General features: G+C 43.4%; 1 pseudogene; it reads left to right on the forward strand.

Annotated features, from left to right (window-relative positions):
* The first annotated feature begins 13,042 nt into the window (after positions 1 to 13,042).
* Positions 13,043 to 13,528, forward strand: LOC108530401 (60S ribosomal protein L21 pseudogene; annotated as a pseudogene).
* Positions 13,529 to 17,289: the final 3,761 nt, after the last annotated feature.

Genomic DNA, 17,289 nt, shown 5'->3' on the forward strand with positions numbered 1-17,289 from the left:
AGAGAAAGAAAGAAAGAAAGAAAGAAAGAAAGAAAGAAAGAAAGAAAGAAAGAAAGGAAGGAAGGTAGGTCTCCTTAGGGAGTAACCTGGAGTTGTGACAGTTGTGGCTCAAAGCATTGCCTTCTGAGCTAGGAATGAACTGCAATCACTGCCATTCACTAGTGAGGCAATGGTCCGGCTACCTGACTCTCTCCCTCTGCCACCGCCACCCTGAGCTCCAAGTCACTTCCTCTACCATGATGTTTGCATTGGACGTCTCTGCCATCATCCTCCAGCAAATCATGCAATGAGGGTTCACAGAACGGACTGTGTGAGCTCAAAGGAATCGTGCCCATTCATTTTCTCAGCAAATACTCAGCTTCTATTTCACACTGGACCCTTTGCTAAGCAACTGAGGATACAGCAGTGAGGCAGATACAGTCCCTGCCCTCTTGAAATTTACAATCTAGTAGATGAGACTGAAAAATAAATGCGTCGTTCCGATAGCATACAATACACCCTGACAGGAGCACATTGGAGGGGGCACATAGCTAGACTGGGACCAGAGGGTCTGGGGGAGATTGACAGGGCAGGATTCCAGAAGAGTTTAGATGTCTAGCTTGGATGTCTAGTTTAGATGTCATCTAAGAACAAGTAAGAGAGAACTAGATGAAGAGCAAGTAGGAACAATATTAGAAAGGATAGGTGATGGCAGCCTTGACACCGTGAGGCTGCAGGCAGTTTAGTATGCCTGCAATGCAGGATGCTGGAGGCAGGAGAGAGGAGAAAGGAGAGACATGATGCTCCAGAGGAAAGAAGGGCCAACTCACAAACATTGCTTTATAACAGCCAGGGTAAGAATTTGGTCTGCATCCGAGAGTCCATGGAAAGCCATTGGAGAGTTTTAAGCAGCAGGCTAACAAGACTGAGTTTGCTTGGACAGACCACATTGACTACAAGATTTAGAGGGGTGTGGTAAGCAGAAATATGACCCCCCAAAGATGACCACATCCTAATCCCTGGAACCTATGAATATGCTACTTTACATGGCAAAGGAGATGTTGCAGGTGTTGTTAAGGATTTTGAGAGGAGGTGTTTATCCTGGATTAACTAGATTGGCCCAATGTAATCACAAACGTCCTTTAAAGTGGAAGGTGGGGACAGAAGAGAGAGGCAAAGGAGATTTTACTGCGCAAGAGTGGTCAGGGAGATATCACATTGTTAACTTTGAAGATGGAGGAAGACAGCCACAAGCCAAAGAATGCAGAAAGCCTCTAGAAGACAGAAAAGGAAAGGAAATTGACTCTTCCCTAGAGCCTCAGGAAAGGGATACAGCCCTCCTCACGTCTTGATTTTAGCCCGGTGTCATTCAGACTTCTTACCTACTGAGCTAGAAGTAACAAATTTGTATTGTGTTTTTTTGTTTGTTTGTTTGTTTGTTTGTTTTTTGAGACAGAGTCTCACTCTGTCACCAGGCTGGAGTGCAGTGGCACGATCTCGGCTCACTGAAACCTCTGCCTCCTGGGTTCAAGCAATTTTCTTGCCTCAGCCTCCCGAGTAGCTGGGATTACAGATGCCCGCCACCATGCCCAGCTGATTTTTGTATACTTAGTAGAGACGAGGTTTCAACATGTTGGCCGGGATGATCTCGATCTCTTGACCTTGTGATCCACCTGCCTTGGCCTCCCAAAGTGCCGGGATTACAGCTGTGAGCCACCATGCCTGGCCAGAAATTTGTATTGTTTTAAGCCACTAATTTTGTAGTAATTTCTTACAGCAGTAAGAGAAAATGGATACAGATTATGTTACTGCTGTAACAAATACCTAAACATGTAGAAGTAGCTTTGGAACTGAACTTTGGGAAGAGGCAGGAAAAATACTGAGGGGCATGATGGGAAAAGCCTGTATGGCCTTGAATAGACTGCCAGGAGAAATGTGGATGCTAAGAGCTTGGACAGGGAGGACTCCGAAATCAGTGAGGAGCAGAGTCAAGGAAATATGAACCAATTTAGAGAACGTGAACAGGCTTGGAAGAAATATGGCTGTTAAAGATGCTATGGGTGATGGCTGAGAAGGAAATGGGGAATATTTTGGGGGAAACTGGAGGAAAGAGGATCCTTGGTACATAGCGACAAAAAGCTTAGCCAATGCCTTGAAGTTATGTGAAACACAGAACTTATAAACAATGGACTTGAGGCTGGGCACGGTGGCTCATGCCTGTAATCCCAGCACTTTGGCAGGCCGAGGTGAGCGGATCACCTAAGGTCAGGAGCTCAAGACTAACCTGGCCAACATGGTGAAATCACATCTCCACTAAAAATACAAAATTAGCTGGGCATGGTGACAGACACCTGTAGTTCCAGCTACTAGGGAGGCTGAGGCAGGAGAATTGTTTGAACCCAGGAGGCAGAGGTTGCAGTGAGCCGAGATCGTGCCACTGTACTCCAAACTGGGCGACAGAGTGGGGCCCTGTCTCAAAAACAAAACAAAAGAAAACAACAACAACAAAAAAAAAAAAAAAAAAAAAAAAAAAAAAAAAAAAAAAAAAAAAACAGTGAAATTGGGTAGTTAGCTAAGGAGATTTCCAGGCAGTGTTGAAGGGTGTGGTCTGGTTTCTTCTTGCTGCTTATAGTAAAATGTGAGAGGAAATAGATAATTTGAGAGAAATGTTCAACAGAAAATGAACCAGAACTCGATGATTGGGGGAATTCTCAGCCTATTCAGATTGTAAAAGATGTTAAGACGATGAAATTCACTGTCAGGAAAGTGTGCTTTAGAGAAAAAGCCAAGGACATAGCTGGACAACCTCAGAAAGATCAAAAGATCAGAGTACTATGCCTGTAATCCCAGCACTTTGGAAGGTTGAGATGGGAGGATTGCTTAAGCCCAGGAGCTCAAGATCAGCCTGGGGAAACATAGGGAGACCTCAGCTCTACAGAAAACAACAACAACAACAACAACAACAACAACAAAATTAGCTGGGTAGGTGGTGCATGCCTGTAGTCTCAGCCATTTGGGAGGCTGAGGTGGGAGGCTTGTTTGAGCCTGGAGAATCAAGGCTGCAGTGAACTGTGATTGCACCACTGAATTCCATCCTGGGCAACAGAGCAAGACCCTATCAAAAAAAAACAACAACAAAAAAGTTCAGAGTATTCTGTCACATAAGAGGTTTTTTGAAGAGATTAAGTGTGAGACTCATATATCCCCTCAGCTACCTCAACAGAAGACAGAAATAGAAATGGGCTTATCAAGTGAAGATCTGCAAAGGAGCATTTTGTCTAATGGAGTGACATACATGAGAGACCCACAGGGTTCTTGAGAATTTTATACCAGCAGAAACACTGGAGCTTGGACTGAACGGGATAGAGAGGGTATGAAATGAAAGAAGGCTATAAGATCCCCCAAGATCAACAGGCAGGAAACAAATGGATTAAACCACCCAGCTGCAACCATCTGCTGAATCTTTCATGAAAAAGGAAGAATGACTCAGAGGACAGAGCTGGGAGACCAGAGGCCAGAGTCCTGAGCCTCAAAGTATTATTTCCAGGCTTGGAAACCTAACGGAGTTTGTCTAACTTAATTTTGAAATTGCTTGGGACTGGTGACACCTCTATCTCTTCCTTTCTCTCCTTTTACATGGGAATGTCTATAAGTGTTATCCTCCGCTAGACCCATTATCATATTTTGGAAGCAGAAGCTTATTTTCTAGTTTCACATGTCCATAGATGGAGAGAAACTTTGTCCCAGAATAGATTATGCTGAGTCTCATCCAATACCTAATTTAGATAATATCTATGATAAATTTGAAACTCTTGAGCTAATGAGATGTAAATGAGACTGTGACCTTTGAGTTGATACTGTAATGGGCTGAGACTTTCAGGGACCTTGGAATAAGGTGAATGCATTTTGTATGTGAGACAGATATGAGTACTGGGACCAGAGAATGGTCTGTGGTAGGCAGAATAATGACCCACCAAAGATTCCTCCAGAACCTGTGAATCTGTTACATTACATGGCAAAAAGGGACTTTGAAGAATTGATTAAACTAAGGATTATGAGACAGGGAGATTATCCTACATTACCTAATAGGCCCAATATAATCACAGGGGTTCTTAAAAGTGGAAAGGGGGCCAGGTACGGTGGCTCATGCCTGTAATTCCTGCACTTTGGGAGGCCGATGCAGGCAGATCACTTGAGGTCAGGAGTTCGAGACCAGCTTGGCCAACATGGTGAAACCCCGTCTCTACTAAAAATACAAAATTAGCCAGACGTAGTGGCGAGCACTTGTAATCCCAGGTAGTCAGGAGGCTGAGGCAGGGGAATCACTTGAACCTGGGAGGCAGAGGTTGCAGTGAGCCGAGATTGTGCCATTGTAGTTCAGCCTGGGCAACAAGAGTGAAACTCTGTCAAAAAAAAAAAAAAAAAAACAGTGGAAGGGTGGAAGGGGAAGACAGAAGAGAGAAGCACAGGGAGATTTTACTATAGTATGGTCAGTAAGACATAACTTTGTTGATTTTGAAGATGGAAGAAGAGGAAACCAAGAAAAGTGGGAAGCCTCTAGAAGGTGGAAAAGGCTGGGCATGAATTATCTCCTTGAGCCTCCAGAAAGGAACACAGAGGGAAAACAATGGAGCAAAACTGGAAGCAAGGAGTTAAAATAAGAGGCAGTTGCAATACCCCAAGCAAAAGAGGATGGTATGCTGAATGAGGCAGGTGCAGTGGGGATGGAGATAGGTGGATGGATTAAACACCTATGAGGTATAGTCATTGGGACAAGGCGATAATATTTCTCAGGGAGGAGAGAGGGAAGTCTCTTCTCCAGGATGACATCCATAGTTTTGGCTTATGCAACAGGACAGACGGTGGGACCACTGGCTGTGTAGGCCACACAGGAAGAGGAACAGGTTTGTGGGCAAGAAGATAATTTTATTTGGGACATGTCAGGTTGGTGGTGCTTGTGGAATATCCGAGAAGCAGTTGGATAAGCAGGTCTGAGACTCGGGAAAACATATAGGCAGTAGTTAAAGTCAACCCGATGGATAAGATGGCCCAGGAAGAGTATGAAGAATAAGAAGACAGGACCGGACCTTGTAGAGTGCTAAGTAAGGGTATGCAAAGAAAAGAAATCTACAAGGGGCCTGAGAAAGAACAGCTGGAGAGGTAGGAGGAAAGCCAGGAGAGTGTAGTTCATGTAAGCTGACACTAAAGCTTATCAGTGTTGGACCAGCACTGGGAAGGAATCAGATGGAACAAGTGGGAGGTCAGATGAAACCAGGGTCAGGATTGGCGGTTCTGAGGAGTTTGGAGGAGCTCTGTTCTACCTGGAGAAAGAAGCACTTGTGGGAAACTGATGGTTGGTATTTTCTGCCCAGGCATATGAGGGCAGCCAGAGTCCAGGTGAGCAAACCTGTTTAGGATTCCAGCTCAGCCCAGAATGGGCAGCTGTTCCCAGGAAGGGGTTCCAGGTCCTCTCACTGTGCTGTAATTAAGAGACTCAGCCCCTGCCTCAACTTGCTCCACGGGACTGACCAGCTGTGTTTGCTCTTCTCTAGCAGGAAAGGCGGATCATCTGTCACCTACTCTGTTTTCTGAACATTCATCCCACTCCCTGCCTTTCTTACAAAGTTCCTTCTACCAGTTAACCTGGTGTGGTGGCAGGCGCGTGTAATCCCAGCTACTCAGGAGGCTGAGGCAGAACGATCGCTTGAAACCGGAAGGCAGAGGTTGCAGTAAGCAGAGATTGCCACACTGCACTCCAGCCTGGGCGAAAGAGCGAAACTACGTCCCAAACAAACAAACAAAACAAAGTTCCTTCTGCCCAAAACGAATATCCAAAGCGTTCTGAGCACCGTGCTATGCACTTCATGGTCATCGAGAGGCACTGATATTCTCCCATCTTACAACTGAGGAAACCGAGGCTTAAAGAGGTGAAATAACTTGCCCAAGGTCACAGTCAGTATGTGGTAGAACCAGGATCCAAGTCTAGGTAAATCCAAATTCTAAATTCTAATTCCCCAGAAACCACGATTGCTCCCTCCTTGGGTTCCTATAGTGCTTTATCAGCCTCTATCCCCGTTTCATCTCGCTAGGAGCTCCCGGAGAAAGGGGCTTTTAATTCGTCTTGTCAAGCAGTCATCATGGTGTGCCGCCGCAGAAGACCACTAGGTGCCGCGAGAGCACCAACCAGCCTAATTTACTGCTCACCTGGAGTGACTAAAGGAGTAGCTGGTGGGGAAGGGAGCCGGGCCTTTTCTTCTTGCCCTCCAGCCCACCTCGCCTTCCTGTCGGAGGTGGGAAGAAAGGATTGGGAGATTGGAAGGTTAGAAATTAGAGATTTGGCCGGGCGTGGTGGCTCACGCCTGTAATCCCAACACTTTGGGGGCCAGAGGCAGGTGGATCACATGAGGCTTGGGGTTCGAGATCAGCCTGGCCAACACGGTGAAACCCCATCTCTACTAAAAATACAAAAATTAGCCAGGCATGCTGGTGAGCTCCTATAATCCCAGCTACTCAGGAGGCTGAGGCAGGAGCTGAGGTTTGAACCCAGGAAGCGGAGGTTGCAGTGAGCCGAGATGGCACCACTGCACTCCAGCCTGGGCAACAGTCAGAGCCAGTCTCAAAAATAAATAAATAAGTAAATAAACAAATAAATTTAGAGATCTGAGGAGTGTAAACTGGAGCAGCCCAGGGCTAAAGTTAAACAGAAGATCCTAAGACTTCTCTGAGAAAGGCTAGAAACAACAAAATAAAATGTTGTGGCAAACGTCGCCAGGCTGGGTCTCAGCCCCACTCCGCTGTCCTCCCTTTTTGTGCAGATCCTAAAATGCACAACCCTATGCTGTGGCCTTAGTGGAAAACGGGTGAAATGTATGTTACTGAGACCTATCCAGCGCTAGAAACTGTGGGAAACAGCTGTGTGTCCTTGCGGAAATCACTTCATGCCTCTAAGCTTCAATCTTCTTGTAAATAAAATGAGGATAATAGGCTGGGCACAGTGGCTCACACCTGTAATCCCAGCACTTTGGGAGGCCAAGGTGGGAGGATCGCTTGAGCCCAGGAGTTCAAGACCAGCCTGGACAACATAGTGAGATCTCATCTCTATTAAAAATAAATAAATAAATAAAATGAGGACAATCAAGGGACCTACCTCGTTGAGTGGTTGTGAGGAGTTAAAATACAAAATGCATGTACCACACTGATACAATATCTGTCATATAGCAAGTGCTTAATAAATATTGTTATGAATAATAATTATAAATATTTAAATGTAAACATTATTGTCATATTTGTCAGGATTCTCCAGAGAAACAGAACCAATAGGATATATATAGATACATAAGAGGAAATTTATTATGGGCATTGGCTCATGCAATTACAAAGGCCAAGAAGTGCAATGATAAACCGTCTGCAAGCTGAGAACCAGGAAAGCCGGTAGTGTAATTTAGTCCCCAGTGGAAGGCCTGAAAGTGGGGTCGGGGAGGGAAACTTGTTTAAGAACCAGGAGCTCTGATGTCCAAGGGGAGGAGAAAATAGATGTCCTAGCTCAAGGACAGAGAATTCACCCTTCCTCTGCCTTTTTATTCAAGCCCTCAGTGGATTGGATGCTGCCCACTCAAATAGATGAAGGTGGATCTTCTTTGCTGTCAGTCTACTGATTTAAATGTTAACTCTTCCAGAAACACCCTCAAAGGCACACCCAGAAATAATGTTTTACCACCTAATATCCCTTAGTCAAGTTGACACATAAAATCAGTACACAAAATTAACAGTCACTGCAGGCGTGGTGGCTCATGCCTGTAATCCCAAAACTTTGGGAGGCTGAGGTGGGAGGATCACCTGAGGTCAGGAGTTCGAGACCAGCCTGGCCAACATGGTGAAACCTCGTCTCTACTAAAAATACAAAAAAATTAGCTGGGCATGGTGGCGGGTGCCTGTAATTCCAGCTACTTGGAAGGCTGTGGCAGGAGAATCGCTTGAACCTGGGAGGAGGAGGTTGCCTCCCAACACTTTGGGAGGCCGAGGTGGGTGGATTACCTGAGGTCAGGAGGTCAAGACCAGACTGACCAACATGGTGAAACCCCATCTCTTCTAAAAATACAAAAAGTATCCAGGCATGGTGGTGTGGGCCTATAGTCTCAGCTGCTTGGGAGGCTAAGGCAGAGAATCGCTTGAACCCAGGAGGTGGAGGCTGCAGTAAGCTGAGATCATGCCATTGCCCTCCAGCCTGGGCAACAGAGTGAGATTTGGTCCCCAAATAATGAAAATAATAATAATAATAAATGGTAGTTCTTAGCAGCTGCCTTCATGATGATGTCATTTAATTATCTTCTCACACTGCAGGCCTGACACATAACGTCCTCAACAAATATTTGTAGGATAAAAAAAAAAATAGTTTTCAGTCATGTTCTCTGTGTTAATCCAGCTTGTTGATCCTGAAGAGACTTTCTGGAGGTGGTGTCTACAAGGATGAACAGGAGTTTGCTGAGGATAATTGCACCTTCTATATTAAACAGAACAGTGCCTAGATACAGAGAAAGTGTTTGGTAAATATTTTGGAAAGAAGAAAGAGAAAGAGGAAGAAAGGAAAGAGAGAAGAGAGAAAAGAAGGAAGAGGAAGAAGAGAGGAATGAAAGAAAAGCTCAGGAAGGACCTGACACAGTGGCTCACACCTGTAGTCCCCGCATTTTGGAATGAAGGCCAAGGCAGGAGAATCACGTGAACCCAGGAGTTCAAGATCAGCCTGAGCAGCATAGTGGGATCCTATCTCTACCGGAAAAAAAAAAAAAGGAAAAGACACAAAACAACGACAAAACCTTAAGAAGGTTTTTTTCTTTGAAAACTTAGCCTTGACTTGAAACTCATCAAGGAGGTTTTTTATTTGAGCTAAGGATCTCTGAGATAGGCTGCAAATAGGATCTCTAGCAAAATGTTTCTCTTTTTTCTTTTCTTTTCTTTTTTTTTTTTTTTTTCTGAGATGGAGTTTCACTCTTGTCGCCCAGGCTGGAGTGCAATGGCGCAATCTCGGCTCACCGCAACCTTCGTCTCCTAGGTTCAAGTGATTTTCCTCTCTCGCCCTCCTGAATAGCTGGGATTACAGGTATGCACTACCACGCCCGGTTAATTTTCGTATTTTTAGTAGAGATGGAATTTCACCATGTTGGCCAGGCTGAACTTGAACTCCTGACCTCAGGTGATCTGCCTGCCTCAGCCTCACAAAGTGCTGGGATTACAGGCGTGAGCCACCGCACCCGGCCCAAAATGTTTCTTAGAGAGTTGATATCAATATACTTTAGGTCCCGGTAGTCCCACAGGTTTCCTCTAATGTAGCTGTCAGTACACTTCTGTCTTGTCTGAACCCCTACCCCAAGCGTGAGCTCTGTGAAGGCAGGGACTGTATCTATTTTGTCCAATGTTGTACATATGTAGTACAAAGAAGGTGCTCACTAAATTTTGTTAAGTTCCTAAATTAGGCTGAGTTCTAGTTCTGGTAATGGCAGAGTAGATTGTATCTGACTAACCCTTCCATAGATAACAATTATCAATTCTGGTAAAAATATTTGGCAATGATAAAAAATAAAAATAAAAAATAAAAAACTGAATTAAGGTACAGTAAAGTGTTGGGGGAAGTCAGGGACCCCGAACGGAGGGACCAGCTGAAGAACATAAATTGTGAGGATTTCATGGACATTTATTAGTTCCCCAAATTAATACTTTTATAATTTCTTATGCCTGTCTTTACTGCAATCTCTGAACATAAATTGTGAAGATTTCATGGACACTTATCACTTCCCCAATCAATACCCTTGTGATTTCCTATGGCTGTCTTGTCTTTAATCTCTTAATCCCATCATCTTCGTAAACTGAGGAGGATGAATGTCGCCTCAGGACCCTGTGATGATTGCGTTAACTGCACAAATTGTGGCTAGGCGCGGTCACTCAAGCCTGTAATCCCAGCACTTTGGGAGGCCGAGATGGGCAGATCACAAGGTCAGGAGATCGCGACCATCCTGGCTAACATGGTGAAACCCCATCTCTACTAAAAAATACAAAAAACTAGCCAGGCGAGGTGGCAGGTGCCTGTAGTCCCAGCTACTTAGGAGGCTGAGGCAGGAGAATGGCGTAAACCCGGGAGGTGGAGCTTGCAGTGAGCTGAGATCCGGCCACTGCACTCCAGCCTGGGTGACAGAGCAAGACTCCGTCTCAACAACAAAACAAAACAAAACAAAACAAAACAAAACAAAACAAAAAAATGCACAAATTGTTTGTAGAGCATGTGTGTTTGAACAATATGAAATCTGGGCACGTTGAAAAAAGAACAGGATAACAGCAATCTTCAGGGAACAAGGGAGATAAGACTTGGAGTCTGACTGCCAGTAAGCCAGGCAGAACAGGGTCATATTTCTCTTCTTTCAAAAGCAAATAGGAGGAATATCGCTGAATTATTTTTCTCAGCAAGGAACATCCCTGAGAAAGAGAATGCGCCCTGAGGGTAGGTCTACAGACAGCCCTCTTGAGGTGGCCGCCTTTTAAGGTTGAAGCCAAAGGGATGAAATAAGCCCCCGTCTCCTGTAACGCTCCCAGGAGTATTAGGACGAGGAAATTCCTGCCTAATAAATTTTGGTCAGAAAGGTTGTCTGCTGTCAAATCCTGTCTCCTGATAGGATGTTATCAATGACAATGCGTGCCCGAAACTTCATTAGCAATTTTAATTTCACCCTATCCTGTGGTCCTGTGATCTCGCCCTGCCTCCACTTGCTTTGTGATGTTTTATTACCTTGTGAAGCATGTGATCTCTGTGACCCACGCCCTATTCGTGCCCTCCCTCCCCTTTTGAAAATCGTTAATAACAACTTGCTGGTTTTATGGCTCGGGGAACATCACGGATCCTGCTGACATGTGATGTCTCCCCCGACACCCAGCTTTAAAATTTTTCTCTTTTGTACTCTTTCCCTTTATTTCTTAAAACAGCTGAGACGCTTAGGGAGATAGAAAAGAACCCATGATAAATATTGGGGGTGGGGTTTTCCCCAATAGTAAAGTGACCAAAACCAGGCGTAAGCTGGAAGGAGATTCAGTGTTTAAAATAAGGCAACCACACTGAGTATGATCCACATTTATATGGATTTGCCACCAAGGAAAATTCTTCGGTTTTCACAGCACAGAAAGCTAGAATTCGAGCAGATATTCAGAACTTAATTTATCCATTAAATCAGAGGATAGAAGCCGGGCGCGGTGGCTCAAGCCTGTAATCCCAGCACTTTGGGAGGCCGAGGCGGGTGGATCACGTGGTCAGGAGATCAACACCATCCTGGCTAACACGGTGAAACCCCGTCTCTACTAAAAATACAAAAACTAGCCGGGCGTGGTGGCGGCCGCCCGTAGTCCCAGCTACTCGGAGGCTGAGGTGGGAGAATGGCGTGAACCCGGGAGGCGGAGCTTGCAGTGAGCTGAGATCGCGCCACTGCACTCCAGCCTGGGCGACACAGCGAGACTCCGTCTCAAAAAAAAAAAAAAAAAAAATCAGAGGATAGAGTTCAGGCTGTTACAGTGACTGAAAATTGAGGGAGAAACCCCAGAAACAAAAGATCCAGAGAAAATAACCAAAAATCTGCACGTAAACTTCCTCAAATCCTCAGCTAAGCCTTGAATCGAACATACACAAATAAGACTCCAGCAGGGAAACCAATAGCTGGAAGGATGAAAATACTGGGCAAAGATTTTAGCTGCTGCTTACTGCAAGGAAGATAATTTGAAGTTGAAATTCTGCCAAATTATCAGGGCATGGTAAAAGACAGTCCATCAAAACCCCGAAAGGACTATACCTAAGAAGAATACCCTGTATCCTGAGATTGAGAGACATAGCATATGACTAGGAGCAAAATAAAAACTAGACTTAGGCCAGACGCAGTGGCTCACTCCTGTAATCCAAGCACTTTGGGAAGCCAAGGCAGGTGGTTCANGAGGATAGAGTTCAGGCTGTTACAGTGACTGAAAATTGAGGGAGAAACCCCAGAAACAAAAGATCCAGAGAAAATAACCAAAAATCTGCACGTAAACTTCCTCAAATCCTCAACTAAGCCTTGAATCGAACATACACAAATAAGACTCCAGCAGGGAAACCAATAGCTGGAAGGATGAAAATACTGGGCAAAGATTTTAGCTGCTGCTTACTGCAAGGAAGATAATTTGAAGTTGAAATTCTGCCAAATTATCAGGGCATGGTAAAAGACAGTCCATCAAAACCCCGAAAGGACTATACCTAAGAAGAATACCCTGTATCCTGAGATTGAGAGACATAGCATATGACTAGGAGCAAAATAAAAACTAGACTTAGGCCAGACGCAGTGGCTCACTCCTGTAATCCAAGCACTTTGGGAAGCCAAGGCAGGTGGTTCACTTGAGGTCTGGAATTCAAGACTAGCCTGGCCCAACATGGTGAAACCCCATCTCTACTAAAAATACAAAATTAACTGAGCATAGCGGTGGGTGCCTGTCATCCCAGCTACTCGGGAGGCTGAGGCAGGAGAATTGCTTGAACCCAAGGGGCAGAGATTGCCATGAGCCGAGATCGCACCATTGTGCTCCAGCCTGGGCAACAATAGCGAAACTTTGTCTCAAAAATAAAAAATAAAAATAAAGTAGACTTATTTTAACAAAGAGTAAAATCAAACACCCACAAATTTGAGATGATCCACCAGTAATTTAACTGCTGGCAAAAACAAAACAAAACAAACAAACAAACAAAAAACACTATTCAGAGGAGCATAACAGAATTAATTATCTCTGTAATGTATCATTCATGGTCAATTTGCAATAATAACTATTAGACATGCAAAACAACAACAACCACAAAAAAAAAAAAAAAAAAAATGTGGTCCATAGGCAAGAGAAAAAAAGTCAATAGAAACAGAGCCACAGACAATTCAAATATCAGAATTCAGAATCAAAAACTTTAACCATGACAAATGTCCTTAAGAGTCTACAGGAAAGGATGGTTATATTGGGTTAAATAATGAAGAATATAAGCCTTTCGGCCAGAACCGCCATCTTCCAGTAATTCGCCAAAATGACGAACATAAAGGGAAAGAAGAGAGGCACCTGACATATGTTCTCCAGGCCTTTTAGAAAACATGGAGTTGTTCCTTTGGCCACGTACAGGCGAATCTATAAGAAAGGTGATATTGTAGACATCAAGGGAATGGGTACTGTTCAAAAAGGAATGCCCCACAAGTGTGACCATGGCAAAACTGGAAGAGTCTACAATGTTCCCCAGCATGTTGCTGGTATTGTTGTAAACAAACAAGTTAAGGGCAAGATTCTTGCCAAGAGAATTAATGTGTGTATTGAGCACATTAAGCACTCTAAAAGCCAAGATAGCTTCCTGAAACATGTGAAGGAAAATGATCAGAAAAAGAAAGAAGCCAAAGAGAAAGGTACCTGGCTTGAACTGAAGCACCAGCCTGCTCCACCCAGAGAAGCACACTTTGTGAGAACCAATGAGAAGGAGCCTGAGCTGCTGGAAACTATTCCCTATGAATTCATGGCATAGTAGTTGTTAAAAAAATAGAAGACCTCTGGACTGTAAAAAATGTTTCTCTTCACTGAGTAGAAGTGTGGTGTCCTTTCCGCCAAATAAATATTTAAAGCAAATTTTAATTGTGTCCTAACTCATTACGCAATGTCTTTACTATTCAAATTTAAGGTATTTCTTGCTGAAAGATGTGAGGTAGCTTATTGTGCAACAAATTACTCAGTTGGTTAGAAAATGGCCAGGTATTATGTATGAAATATATCTACTGGTTTGAAGATAGTACCTCTAAATCATCAAGGAAGAAATAAAATAATTTATAAAAATTTAAAAAAATGAAGACTATCAAGAGAGGCTTGAAAGTAGTAGAAAAGAACCAAATGAAAATTCTAAAAAGGAAAAATATAATATCTAAAATTTATTTATTTGTTTATTTTTAGATGGAGTCTCGCCCTGTCGCCCAGGCTGGAGTGCAATGGCACAATCTTGGCTCACTGCAACCTCCGCCTCCTGGGTTCAAATGATTCTCCTGCCTCGGCCTCCCAAGTAGCTGAGATTACAGGCACCCACCACCACACCCAGCTGATTTTTGTATTTTTAGTAGAGACAAGGTTTCACCATGTTGGCCAGGCTGCTCTCGATCTCCTGACCTTGTGATCTGCCTGCCTCAGCCTCCCAAAGTGCTGGGATTACAGGCATGAGGGACCGCACCCAGCCAGTATCTGAAATTTAAAATGTGTTGGATGTATTGAGTAGATTTGACATAATTGAAGAAATAACCCATAAGTGTAAATACAAGTTAATAGGATCAACCAAACTGAAGCAAAGAGGGAGAAAAAATTGAAAAAAAAAAGTGATCACAATCTTTATGGCCTAATGGACACTGTTAAAAGATCTAATATATGTATAATTGGAGTTCCACAAAGATAAGAGAGAGAGATTGTGGAGAACAACAAATATTTGAGGAAATACTAGCTGATATTTTCCAATTTTGATTTTTTCTAAGCAGCAATCTATAGACCAGAAGATTAGAAACCCACAATTTGCCAGGCATGGTGGCTCACGCCTATAATCCCAGCACTTTGGGAGGCCAAGATGGGTGGATCACAGGGTCAGAAGATCGAGACCATCCTGGCTAACACAGTGAAACCCCGTCTCTACTGAAAATACAAAAAGTTAGCCGGGCTTGGTGGCGGGCACCACCACCTGTAGTCCCAGCTACTAAGGAGGCTGAGGCAGGAGAATGGTGTGAATCCGGGAGGTGGAGCTTGCAGTGAGCCGAGATCACGCCACTGCACTCCACCCTGGGCAACAGAGCCAGACTCTGTCTCAAGAAAAAAAAAAGAAACCCACAATTCGGTAAGTACAAATAACACCACATTGGGGCACATAATAGTCAAACTGTTAGGGATAAAGAAAAACTTTAGGCTGGCTGCAGTGGCTCACACCTGTAATCCCAGCACTTTAGAAGACTGAGGCGGGTGAATCACGAGGTCAGGAGTTTGAGACCAGTCTGACCAACATGGTGAAACCCCATCTCTACTAAAAATGCAAAAATTAGCCAGGCGTGGTGGTGTGCTCCTGTAATCGCACCTACTCAGGAGACTGAGGCAGGAGAATTGCTTGAATCCAGGAGGCGGAGGTTGCAGTGAACCGAGATCACGCCACTGCAGTCCAGCCTGGGTGACAGAGCACAACTCAGTCTCAGAAAACAAAGAAAAACTTTAAAGTTGCCAGAGATAAAAGACCTACAGGGAACCAAATGTATGAATAATAGCTGACTTGTCACTAGAAGCAGTGGAGCCCAGCCAACACTGGAACAAGTTCTTTAAAGTGCTCAAGTAGGCTGGGCACAGTGGCTCACACCTGTAATCTCAGCACTTTGGGAGGCTGAGGCAGGAGGATCACTTGTGACTGGGAGTTTGAGACCAGCCTGGCCAACATGACAAAACTCTGTCTCTACTAAAAATATAAAAATGAGCTGGGCATGGTGGTGCACATCTGTAATCCCAGCTTCTCAGGAGGCTGAGGCATGAGAATTGCTTGAATTTGGGGAGGCAGAGGCTGCAGTGAGCCCAGATTGCAGCACAGCACTCCATCCTGGGTGACACAGCAAGACTCTCTCTCAAAAAAATAAAATAAAATAAAGTGCTCAAGTAAAAGCATACACACACACACAAAAACCTGCAAACCTAGAATTTAATATCCAGTGAAAATGTATTTCAAAAATGAGACAAAATGAAGAAGTTTCAAATAAATTAAAGTTGAATTTGTCACCAGCAGAACCAAATGTATGAAATGATGAAGAAAGGACTTCAGTTTAAAGGAAAATTACACCAAATAGCACTTTGGATTTCCAGGAAAGAAGGAAGAACACTGAAAATAGTACATAGGTTGATGTGAAAGATATTATTCTTTACTTTCTTAAATTCTTTAAAAGTCAGTGGGCTCTTGGGGAATAGTGTCAGCAAGATGGTGGAATAGGAAGCTCCAGGCTTCATTCTCCCATAGAGATACTGAGTTAACAAAACATGTAGCCCAAAAGCCTTTATGAGGACTCCAGAAACAGCTTAAGGAGTCATGGTATTCCAGGCAAGCACAAAACCAATAGTAGCCATGCTGAAATGGGAATAGAAGACAGTGTTAAATGTGTTATTGGGATATAATTCTTAAAATACAAGTGTTATAGATTCCTATGAAAATAAAGCATTTTTGTTTATTTCTCTTTAAAAATAGTCAATGAACTCTTTAAAGCAGAAATATTAATCCTGTACTGTAGGCTCGAAAGCATACGGAGAAATAAAATATATGACCGAAACAGTGCAATGAACAAGAGGAGTGGCAATGGAATAGCACTGTTGTAAGGTTCTTACATTATATATCAGGTGGCATAATATTACTTCTAGGTAGACTGTCAGGGCAATGTAAATCAAAACTATGATGACATACCATCTCACACCCATTAGGATGGCTGCTATCAAAAAAACAGGCAATGGCCAGGTGTCGTGGTTCACACCTGTTAGACCAGCATTTTGGGAGGCCAAGGCAAATGGATTGCTTGAGCCCAGGAGTTGCCAGAGACTACCCTAGCAACATAGTGAGACCCCATTTCTACTAAAAAATACAAAAAAAAAAAAAAAATAGCTGGACATGGTGGTGCTCACCTGTAGTCCCAGCTACCTAGGAGGCTGAGGCGGGATGACCACCTGAGCCTGGAAGGTTGAGGCTGCAGTGAGCTGTGATTGCACCACTGTACTCCAGACTGGGTGACAGAATGAGACCCTGTCTCAAAAAAAAAAAAAGGCAAAACAAAACGAAACAAAACAAAAACCTCACAAGATCAACATACAAAAATCAATTTTATTGCTGTATATTAGCAATAAACATGTGGAAAACAAAATTTTAAATACCATCATAATCACTGAAAATGTTATACTTAGGGACAAAACTAACAAAAAAATGTTCAGGACTGATATGTTGAAAACTACAAAATGCTGATGAGAGAAATCAAAGAAAAGCTACATAAGTAGACCTACCATGTCCATGAATTGGGAGACTCAATATAGTAAAGATGCCAGTTGAGCTACAGTTTTAACACAATTCCTATCAAAAATCAAGACAAGATTTTGTTTGTAAACACAGACAAGGTTGTTCTAAAATTTACATAGGAAGGCAAAAAGGAACTAGAATATCTAAAACCAAAAAAAAAAAAAACACACACACACAAAACAAAAAAGAATAATTAAAAAAAGAATATCTAAAGCCAGTTGGAAAATAATAAA

The sequence above is a fragment of the Rhinopithecus bieti genome, unplaced genomic scaffold, assembly GCF_001698545.2.
Source record: "Rhinopithecus bieti isolate Rb0 unplaced genomic scaffold, ASM169854v2 scaffold_6907, whole genome shotgun sequence".
NCBI classification, from domain to species: Eukaryota; Metazoa; Chordata; class Mammalia; order Primates; family Cercopithecidae; genus Rhinopithecus; species Rhinopithecus bieti.